This window comes from Cuculus canorus, chromosome 1, assembly GCF_017976375.1.
Source record: "Cuculus canorus isolate bCucCan1 chromosome 1, bCucCan1.pri, whole genome shotgun sequence".
Taxonomy (NCBI): domain Eukaryota; kingdom Metazoa; phylum Chordata; class Aves; order Cuculiformes; family Cuculidae; genus Cuculus; species Cuculus canorus.
In genome coordinates, this window is record NC_071401.1 from 16,311,744 (window position 1) to 16,323,539 (window position 11,796).

The window sequence follows — 11,796 nt, forward strand, 5'->3', positions numbered from 1 at the left end:
CTCGTGCAAAGCACACCCCTGCATGCACGCACACATGCATGCAGTCATGCAATCACACTCCCCCACACCCCACTGCAGGCGTGCACATGCTTGCACAATCACACCCCTGTAATACACACCACTGCAGGCATGCACACGCATGCGCAAACTCACCCCTGCACACACCCCTGCATGCATGCACACACATGCACAGCAACATGCACGCATCCACTTGCAGCAATACATGCACGTGTAAAATAGATACATGTGTGCATGTGCACGTACATGCACAAGCACACACTGGTGCATGCAGACAAGCATACATGCATAGAAATGCATGCAACCACACGTGAACATGTGTGTTCTCACACTTGTATGTGCACCCACATTCACACACATGCACACTTAAAATGCACACACCTACACAAACAGGCAGGCATACCTTTATGCAATACACACATGCAAAGATGTGAACAGACACAGATTCGTGCACATTCACATATATGTATGCACACTCGCATGCATATGTGCATACACAGCAGTGCAAATACACATGCAAGAGATATCTGCTTACACTCACCTGCACACATATATGCACACATGCACACACATACACTCAGTCATGTACACCCCCTCACATGCATGCACACACATGCACAACACATGCATATATACAACTGCACATGTGCAAGCTTACATGCACATATGCATGCGGTCATGTACATGTCCATGCATATGCACACTTGCACTTACACACACTGACACACAGGTATAAACACGTATGTATGATGCACACAAATGCACGTGCTTGCACACACACACCTGCACACGTATGTGCAAGGCATACAGAGTCCCATGCAGGCACCCACATGCAGCTATGCACATGCATAGACGCACATGTACTATTGCATACATGTGTCAACAAGCGCACAGGTCTGTGCATAAATGCACATGCATGCACATCAGAACCACACTCAGATGCATGCATGGAGACATATACACATGCATACAAATGCATGGCAGAACACATGAACACGTGTCCACACATATGTACATGTACCTGTGTGCACACTCAACCTGCACACACACCTGCACATGGTTATATATATATGCATGCACACTCGCACCTGCACAAACATGCATGCACACCAACGCAAACACTCATCCAAGAGATATGGGCATGCACACACTTGCACACAGACGTGCAATTGGTTGTACACATACCCCCACATGCATGTACATACACTTGCAAACATATGCATATACATAAATGCATATATGCAAGCTTAGATGCACACTTGCATGCACTCACGTGTCCATCCAAATGCTCGCTCACATTTGCACATACACCTGTACACAGCTATGCACACATAGGTGTGCCACACACAAATGCACATGTGCAAGCACATGCAAACTCATTCATTTGCACTCACACCTGTGCACATACATGCACAAATGCATGCACAGTCACAATCACAGGAATGCACCCATATACACACACGTCCGCACAGATGCACCTATGCAAGCACGTCTATGCATGCAGCTGCATGCATGCAGACGTGCACGCATACATAAATACAAGCACATACACATACATGGTCACACACACACGACTGCACATGGCTATGCACACAAAGAGATGCACAAACAGACCTGCGCTCACTCTTGTACACACATACACACACTGCAAATGCACACACACACATACATACACAAGCACATGCACATGCATATATGCAAATACATATACATGTACATGCAAATGCATACATCTGCATGCACAGAAACCTGTGCACACACCCACACACTCACCTATGTCCAATCACACATGCACATGAACATGCATCCTGCACACATGCATATGAACATGTGGACATATGCACACAGGCACACCTATGCATGCACATGTATGCTCCCATATGCGTATACATGCGCACACATGTACGCACAAGACATGCATGTGCACACACACGGGCATGTACACGCATATGCACACTTATATGCACGGATGTTGAGACACAGGTGCACACAAGTGTATGCATGCAAGTGGACACATGCACACATGCATTCATACGTGTGCAAACAGAGCTGCATAACTTCACACATAGGCATTGGCCATCACCTGCATATACCGATTCATGCATGCATGTGCACACACGTGTGCTTGAACACATTTACACACATATGTGGAATAATATGTTCATAAATGCGTGCAGTCACAGACACACATAGGCATGCACATTTGCACACACACACACGCTCACACATGCAAGCAGGAACACAAGCAGGCACGTTGGCACATATTTACATGTATACCAGCACACATACATACAACATGCACATACATACAAAGAGACAGTTGTGCACACACAAACATACCTTTGTGCTCACACACACATACCTGCACATAGACATGCCCTCAGATACATACACACATACACACACTAGCACATAGATGGATACACATACACACACACAGATATCTGCATGTGCATATGTGGACATGCATGCACACATACATTCTTGCATGCACATTTATGCCTACCTACATACACGCATGCAGAAACCTGACCACACATTTGTGTGTACATACACACTTGTGTGCATAGGTACACACATACATACGTCTAAACAGATATGCAAGCAGATATGTGCACACAGACATAGATGCCTCTACAACCCCACCTAAACACGTGCACGCACACGCACACACACAAACAGAGCACTTTAATGAGCTGTTGCGTTGACCGTCTGCTGAACTGATTTCCCCTCCCTGTGGGTTTTTTTGTGAATAAAGCCACACACATGCGCACATGCACACACACAGCCATGGATATACACACTTTATTATTTTATTTTGGTTGGGTTCTTTTTTCATCTTTCATTGCAGGCTTGTAGCTGCAAAACCAAACCAACCCCCCAACCCACTTTTGCCAAGGCCAGCCAATGCCTGCTCCCTAAGCTCATTTCCAGGGTGGATTCACACCCCAAATGCCACCAGATCTTTCAGTCCCCACTCTTCTTTTCCGCCTTGCCTCCACCTCCTCCCATCAAACATCCATCTCTCCATTTCTTTCTCTCTACCTGCACCTTTCTCGTTATTCTCTTTCTGTATTACCAAAGCCACTGAAGTCCATTTTCAGCCTTATTGCATCCACCTTCTTGTCTAATCACAAGAAGACCCCAGACTTGAGACTATGAGGTTTTTATCAGCACGGATGCACTGCCAGCATTTCCGCTGGGAACGTAACTCCAATAAAATCAGTGATCCCAGTGTCTCTGAAATCTGGGCACTCAAATACTGAATTACAACAAGAAAAAACAATTCCCACTAGGCAGCCACTGCAGCTGCTTGGAGTACAGTGAAAAGCAGGATTACTCCTGCCGAGATTGTTTCTTTAATCCAGCGCTTTGCATCCTCTTATTGAATCTTGGACCCTGAGGGGTTTTTGGATTTTGTTTTTTTTTTTTCTTTTCTTTGCCTTGATTTGCTTAATTTCATTCTTGCCTGTAGGTAAATTGTGGAAAGGCATTTTACAGATGGGATTGGAGCCTTGGCTGATAAGGAAGCCTGAATGAAAGAGCTGCCTTTGAAACAAAAATAAATAAATTACAACTAGAGGTGTCTGTATCAGCCATTACTTTGTCCACAAGGATTATATCATCCCTGCTTTTCGATTCAGTGCAATTAAAAGGGTTGATTATAATTAAAGATTTAGGAAGCTCCTGAGCATCTCTCGGGTCTGGACAGATCCACGGTTTCGTGGGACATTGGTGCACTGTGTGTTGCTTTTGTAAGTATAGTGGGTGCTCCTTACTACCCATGATAGAAATGCTCATTGCTTTTTAGACTGATTTTTACCTGTAAAACCAATATTATAGAGGCACATGCCTCTTGCTGCACTGCACTTTCCATTTGCAGAAGAAGAAACCATCGGCTCATCCAGATCATACAGCAAAAGTGGGAAAGTCATCCTGAAACTGGTGGTGTCATACCCCAGCCCTGTATTTCCAGGCACGCTGCTTTCTGCACAGGATGATGCCAAACAGCTTCTTGCATCCGATCAACTAGATGGATTAAAATAGATATACACATTTGGGAACAGCAAGAAGGTAAACTGGATAAGCATCACCCAAGGCCTGTGAGGAAAATGTGCACTCAAAAGACTACAATAGGATCAAGCTTGTTGGCTGTTGAACATCAAGGATGTGCTTATTTTTAAACATGCTCTGCAATTTCATTTACCTCCAAGCTGCCACAGTGGTTTATGAGGGTGTAAATGCATCTTGCTCTGAGAGCTGTTGCCCACAGAAGCCCTGCACATGCTTGGCTGCGTCCTGCAGAAAACATTTTGAACTGCATCCTCATTGTTTCAGTGTTTGTCGGGCTGAGAGCTATTATAGTAATTAATTGCCCTTAGTATAATGGGTAGCTAATATATTAGCGGGTTCCTGGTGGGTGCAGGCCCATATGAACCCTTTGCAACAGCTCCCACTTTGGAGGTAAGGGGTGTGCTTTCGTGCTGGGGTTTGCCCAGCACCTTGCACCCTTTTGGGAAATGGTGTTTTGCACATGCACAAAGTGATTTGGCATCTTTCACTGAGCTTTCCTCTTCTGCAATGAGCATACATTAGTCTCACATGAAAACCCTCAGTCATGCACTACCTATATTCTTAATTTTTTTTGTAAGAAGGGACACAGCCAAAACTGCTCTATGAGGCTTTGCAGTGTCAGGAGACTCTTGGCAGCTCTGCAGATACCAGGCAGACCTGGATGGAGTTAGAAGCTGCAGAACGAAAAAAATTGCTTAGTGTCTCCTGCAGTGAAATATATAGTTATATATAAATCTCGAAGCACGGCCACTCATTCACTTTCAGGAATCAGCTATGGAAATAATTTAATTGCTTACGTCAAGTAAAATCCATTAGTTCTAATCAGTCGAATTGATTTGCTGGCTGCAAACCTCTCCTAGGCAGGATGGAAGTTAAATAAATAAAAATGCCTCTGTGTTTAAATTACAGCCACCACAGCAGAAAGCAAGAATAGCTTTCTCCTTCTTCAGCCTCTTCTGGGAAAAGGCCATAGTGGAGTGTGATGCCACATGGTCTTGGGGATCGCCAAGGACATGGGTGTCACTCAGCACAGGGCTGTGCCAGTCCGGGGCTTGATTCTGCCCAAAATTTTGCATGATGCTAAGGGCGCCATGGTGGGGTGCAAACAGGAGCAAGCCTGATATTTTGCAGCACCCAAAACTAGCATTGACTTTGGGCAAACCTCAGGCAGTGGTTCCTCATTCTATCTGTGGTGGATTTTCCTGGTGTGGAGGCAGGAAAGAGCTCCAAGGATCCTCCAGGTACTGATAATGGATATATTTTGGGAGCTAATTAATAGGGCACCTGGTGAATCCTCTTCTTCTGGCGTCCTCACATGAAGCTGGGATGCCTTTCAGTTGCACTTAGTGTGCTGGAGTCCATCCTGGGGCAGGTGTAATGCTCTCTCCTGTGTGAACAGCACATTTACCATCGAGATGATGCAAGTAGATGCTGCTGCTGTAAGAGCTTGCCTAGATTTGTGGTTTTCTCTGCTGTACCTGATGACAAAGAGGGTTCAGCTTGTTTCTCTGGACCATCAGCTTACATCTCATCAGGTGCTGTTTGTACATGTTCCTCCCTCCACACACAGGAAAGAATGTTATGGCGTTGTAATAACAGCGCAGCAAAGCTCAGTGCAAGATAGTATAGAAGGGGAAGGTGGTTTTATTTTAGAAAACCCTTACACAGCGTTAGCCATCTCAAAGGAAGGCACCTGGCTCCTGGTTAATCACCGACCTCACTGCAAGTGTCAGAGGAAGGGATAGCAGCTCATCCCATTGCTCAGAGGAGATCACTGATAAGAGCCGTAATAAAATGAAAATGAAGAAAAAAAATCATAATATGTTAGGCCTGGTACAAGCCCCGTATCTCCTTAAGGACCTTTCTGCTCCATTATAGAGGAACCCTGGACATCAGTTTCATGGGCTAAAGGTAGGTGAGACTCCAGCTTCAAAGCTAGACCTGGACAACACCTAGAGATACCCCAACAAAGTGTGTTCAGCTCCTCACTACCCCAGTTAGATGCAGTTGAGCTCTATTTACTTATATTTATCTTCAATGGCACTGCTGCCGCTGTGTCCCTGCCATGGCAGAGTTGTCCTGGGCACTCACACAGCTTTGCAGGTGCCATCTCTGCGCCAATAATATTCATCTGAATTGCTCCTGTCCCAAATATGTATCACCAGGGACAAGGGAACATGATAACACTGTGGGTGACAACTTACAGGGGATTTTAGTGGCTTCTTGCGTCTTAAATCATTTTATAATCATACTGAACTGCTGGGAACAAGAAGCTGAGGTGTTCTTGTTTTTCTTGTCAACGTTGTTCATGATTCATATATATTGGGAGAGTGCTTCAAGGCCGAATAGGATGGGAGCCAAAGAAAATCCATATCAGAGTGCTGCATAAAGAGAATAATTCAAGTGCATGAAAAGAAGAATATGAGTGATAATTCAAGCGCTCAAGAGGACATGAAATTCTGTAATGAAAATCACTGGCGTAACACAGCCAGATCCCAGAAGTGATTTTGCAGCAGATAAAAAAGGGACTAAAATCTGAAATGCTGTATTTTGAAAGAAATTGCATTAAAATAAATAACAGCAGGCAAAAATAAGCTTCTCTCACACCTGTGCTCTTACCCAGAACAGGGTATGGAAAACGATTAAGCTGGGGAGATCAGGGAGGGCCGGGGAGGAATGGGACCAGGACATACCATTGGACAAACCAAAAACATACCTTCAGTTTCCTTCTGGTAATTTTGTCCCTGGAGGGGAAATCAGGTTGGTGGAAAGATCTAGAAGTACATATAAATGACTGAGAGGCTTTAGGGAATACAAGAGGGTTATCTATGATTAGAAGAGAGGAGCAGCGATCTGGTGAAAGCTTCTACCTCTTCCACTGGGGTACTAAGCTCCATAAAGGTCTATGGATAATGTGGCTTTAATAAAGGACTCAGCAAAGAGCCATGACCAGCTTCCCCCATCAGGGCAAAGCAGGACAGCTATTCAGTGTCCTGGCATCACCTACATGCCACTGCATTGCTCCTTGTACGTGTCCCTTCATGTTCACTCTGTTAGACTTTCTCAGCCCTGATCCAGGAGCGTGGCCAGGTCTTCATGTGCCACCTGCTCCACTCATGGATTCTTGTGAGAATGCCCCAATGTGCTGACTTGCAAATCACGGTGACTTGCAAAGCCTACATCTCAGTGACTCAGGGCTTTATGGGTTCCTTTGTTGTACTCAGAGATGGACATTGATCAACCAAGTCACAAAGGCCACTGATAAAGGTACTACAGAGGACGACCTATTGAAGGATTAAAGGAAATTAATGTTCTCAGACTAAACGCAAGCCATAGGAGATTGGATAAATTACTATAAATACCTGAGAAGGGAAAAGCCAAGGAGAATGTAGTGGGAGGTATATCATGGACCACATGTGTGAGTGCCTGACTGTGTTAGGAAATAAGGAGAAATGACAAGAAATTTACACAAAAAAAATGGACAAAAAAAAGGTTTAAAAGCCATGAAAGTGAGAATTAAGCTATGAGGGTAAATTAAAGAGCAGCAAAACTTCCCAGGATTTATTAGTGTGGGACTTGTAGGAATTAGTTGTGATCAGCATTGGGTGGTCCTGGAGGCCCCTGCCATGCCTGCAATCACTGCTCAGTGATGATCTCTGATGCTTTCAAGGAGAGCATCTCTCTCAATGAGAGCATCTCCCCCAGCCTTCTCACAACTGAAACCCCAGTCAGCATAGAGAACAAGAGAAGGAAAATGTAGAAGTGACCAGAGAGACATGTGGCTGCAGGATTACATGGGGTTTTGGTTGGGAAGGTTCTGCCGTGGAGAGGTTCATCAAAGGGCCAGTGACATTTTCTCCACTATTATCATTGCTCTCAAATAGCAAAACATCACCCATGTTCAGACAGGGAAAGGTTGAATGACTTGCTGAAAGTTGCACAGAAAGCCTGGGAATATATCTGTATCTTCTCATTTCTCAGTAGAAATCCTTCTCATTCCCTATTCTTACTTCCTCCAGCACAGGAAAAATGGGGATTGTAATACTTCAAGAACAAATGTGATGTAAGATTACAACATGGCTCATTTCTAGAAGAAGGACACTGTAAGGTGTGGTGGTCCCTCAGAGACGCAATTGGATGATTCTTCATCTCTCCATTTCCAGCCTAGCCCCATGTGAAATTCCTCTAGAGCAGAAGTCTTCCTTCCTATTTTGACATGATGGGTTTTATACCAGCCCAGCTGCATCATGAGGTTGTTTTCTGTTTTCTGGCTATATTTCCTTCCAGTCCTCAAAAATGATCCCGTGACTGTTAAGAGCTGTGAAGGATGTTCCAAGGGCCCCCAAATCTTTCAGTAGGAATGGGATTGGCCATGATAAGAGTGAAACCTATCTGCAAAGCGGTGCTAGAATTGTAGGATGCACCTTTTTCAAATACCACCCACATTTGCATTTCCCCTGCTAAAATTTAGACAGTGGCAGGAAGAGAAAGCAAGAGGAAAGGAGCAGCGCAGGACAAAGTGACTGGTGAAGAGCAAGGTGACACCTTCAGAGATGATTCCCTATGGAGAAATGAGTGTTTGTCTGAGGATTGGGTGTAGTCTGAGGTGCAAAGCTGGGACAAAATAAGCTTTTTGAGTTTCTGCCCCTCAACCTCTGTTGCTAGATTAGTTTTATTTGGAGGGATCCCAACATTCACAGAGAGCAATTTGCCTCATTCTGAGTTAAAGTAGATTAGATAATTTCATTGTGAAGGTTTGTGTTCCCTGCTGTGACTCTGCATGGGTCCTGGTCTGCACAGTTGCTTGTTGTTGATCCAATCAACATTTGGATGCTGAAAGCCAGGTAAGATCAAAGAGTGAGTTTGATTGGAAGGGTTCTCTGCTCCAAAACCCTGCTCAAAGTAGGACCAACAAGAATAGGTTGCTCATGGCCATGTTCAGGCCATGTTCATGAGGTTTGACTGTCTCCAAGGATGGAGTTCCCTCCCCCATGCCTTCAGGCTCCTGTTCCAGGGCTTGACCACCCTCATAGGAAAAAGCATGCTTCCTTCTATCTTACAGGAACTTATTTTGTCCCTGCTTGAGTTGTCATCTCTCATCCCATCACTGGGCACCTCCAAGGAGAGCTCATCTCTATCTTTTCTACATCATCACAGAGGGGAGCTGCAGACAGCAAACCCTCTTTGCCATCACTCCCACTCTGCACACAGCTCTCAGCCTTTTCTTACACAGCCCGAGCTCCAACTCCAAACAGCTTGGTGGCCCCACTGGGCTCACTTTCACCTGTCCTGTTCTGCCTGATAGAGATCTGTCCTCGTGCCTGAGGAGCCCAAACTGGATCGGGTGCCCGGAGAGGGGGAGGAGTCACTGCCTTACCCATGATGTAGGAACCAGTAAGACGTGGGCGAAAACAAGCCGGCCCCAAGCCTGATACACTTGTGAGGTTCTCAAGGACAAGAGATACATTGACCATGGTCACTTTCTTCTTCATTTCAAAAGTGTCAGAGGATGCTAAGGGAGATATAGAGGAATGTTTTCCAGATGAAGGGGTGGGGAGTATCAGCTGTAGGCTGGATGAGGTCTGTAGAGCCTGAATGGCTTCAGGATATCTGGCAGCACTCAATTTTACCTCTTGATTCGATCATCAGTTGGTAACCAAGACCACTATGTGCGTAAGACTGCCCTCGGATATCCGACTGCAGTCTGTAGAGATCAAAGCTCAGTGTTGGGGCGTGCCACCTACTGCTTAGCTAGCTTAGTACTTCAGAAACACAGCCTTGCTCTTCCTTGCAACAAGCCAGAATTTTATTTTATCTACACATAGCAAGAAGATGCATCTCTCTCAGCTCCTCCTGACTGTCTGGAAATCTCTGATCCCTCTCTAATTTAAGCAGGAGATTTTAAAGCTGCCCATAAGTAGATATTTTTCTCTTTTGCTTTAAGGAAACAGGAAGACAATAAGCAAATGACGTATCTACAGCAGATCAGGAGATAAATATTCATTACCCGGCTGAGCCTTGCTTCACTCTCTGGTGAGCTCTTCTAAGGAGCCGACTCATTCACAATAAATCCAGAACACGGGGCTTTCCTTGTCATAATAAGCCACAAGCAAAAAACTCAAGCTTTTTGCAATACAACTGCTTGGGGAACCAGCAGTACAACTGCTCCAGTGTTTAGCCTGAAAATTCTGGGAGCAGAAAATGCTTCTCATGTATCTGGGTGTCCTCAGGGCTCAAGAGTGATTCTTTGTATGTGCAAAAACCAAAACTGGGCCTCGGCATGGGTAGGCTCCAACGAGGACAAGACTGCAGGATGGAAAACACATTGAAACACCATCCCTGGACCAGGGATGTCCCTGCAAGGACTTTTCCCTCCTTGGTCCCAGCATGCACATCCCTGTTGGCGGTTGCACAACCCCTATTTGGGGTTGCACAGCCCAAGATAGATAGCCCAATAGATGATGCTGCAAATCTTCCCACAGCATTTTGGAAATCGCTCATTTTTTCTCACCAGGAAACATCTCGTCTCCAGGCAACAGAGCCGAAAGACTTAAAAGCCGCTTTTGCTTGCTTAAAGCAGGCGAGGTCCTGACATGTACAGCAGAAGACAAAGGAAGGGGAGAGGTGCAAACAGATCTAAGCCAATTTCAGCTCAATTAAAGCAACCAATGTCTTTAGGAAAGAGCCCTTGGGGTTTCACCGGAGCCCTGTTGTTTCTAGTGACTCTGGAAAATGGAGTCTAACAGATGTAAATTCCTTAGAGCCGGGCATCTTCCTAGGACCTGAAAGAGAAAGGATTATTTTTCAGCTAACGCCTTTGATTTGCTTTTGCCAAAGGTTCTTTTTAGTTTTGTTCTGTAATTCTTGGCTTTGGTGAGCTTGGGGATTTGAAATGCCCCCTAGACAAGCAAGAAACACCTCTGTATGCACGCGGGTGCTTTAGCAGTGGATCGGCTTATTGTTTAATTCAGTCTGTTAGCGGTATTATTCTGTATCCTGGTTACAATGAGACCCTTGGTTTTCTCAGGCCTCTCATGAGATGATTTCTTTGTTTACTTGAGTGGCTTGTCAGTTCCCTGAGGATTTTTTTCCCCCAAATTTCTAGGTTTCTTTCAATGCAATTGCAGCTCTTTGCATGTGACTAGGCAGAAGTACAGACCATGCACCTGCTTTGAGGTCAAAATGCAAAAGGAAGGTAGCATTTCCTTTCTCATACACCCATACAAGCACACACAAGGATAAACATGTACATCCATCCATGTCCTGGCAGAGGCATCATGTTTCTCATGAACCCCTGTGCTTGGCAGTGAAACACCCTTGAATTGTTTGCATACCTCCTTGGCTGAGACTAAACCCCATCCACGATGTATCACTCACAAATACAAGTGACTTGCCTGTGCTTCTCCCTTCTGCTTGTCCCTTCCTGTTGTGTATGGTGTGATTTGTAGGGGAGGGACGAAAGTAAAGCTTGGCTTGCATGCACAAATGCCTCATCCTCTCCATGAACATTCAAATATTGCAAAATCAGAGATGGGCACGTGAAGGTGGGATTGGGTCCTGAAGGGAGTTTACCTCCCAGATTTGGGTGATAAAAGCATGAAATCCTCACCATGTAACCACGTGGTGAGTCACATTGGCTTAAAGCTGGGGACACCTCTATACAGCGCCCCTCTCCTCCCCATACGGAAGGGTGGCTGCGTGCAG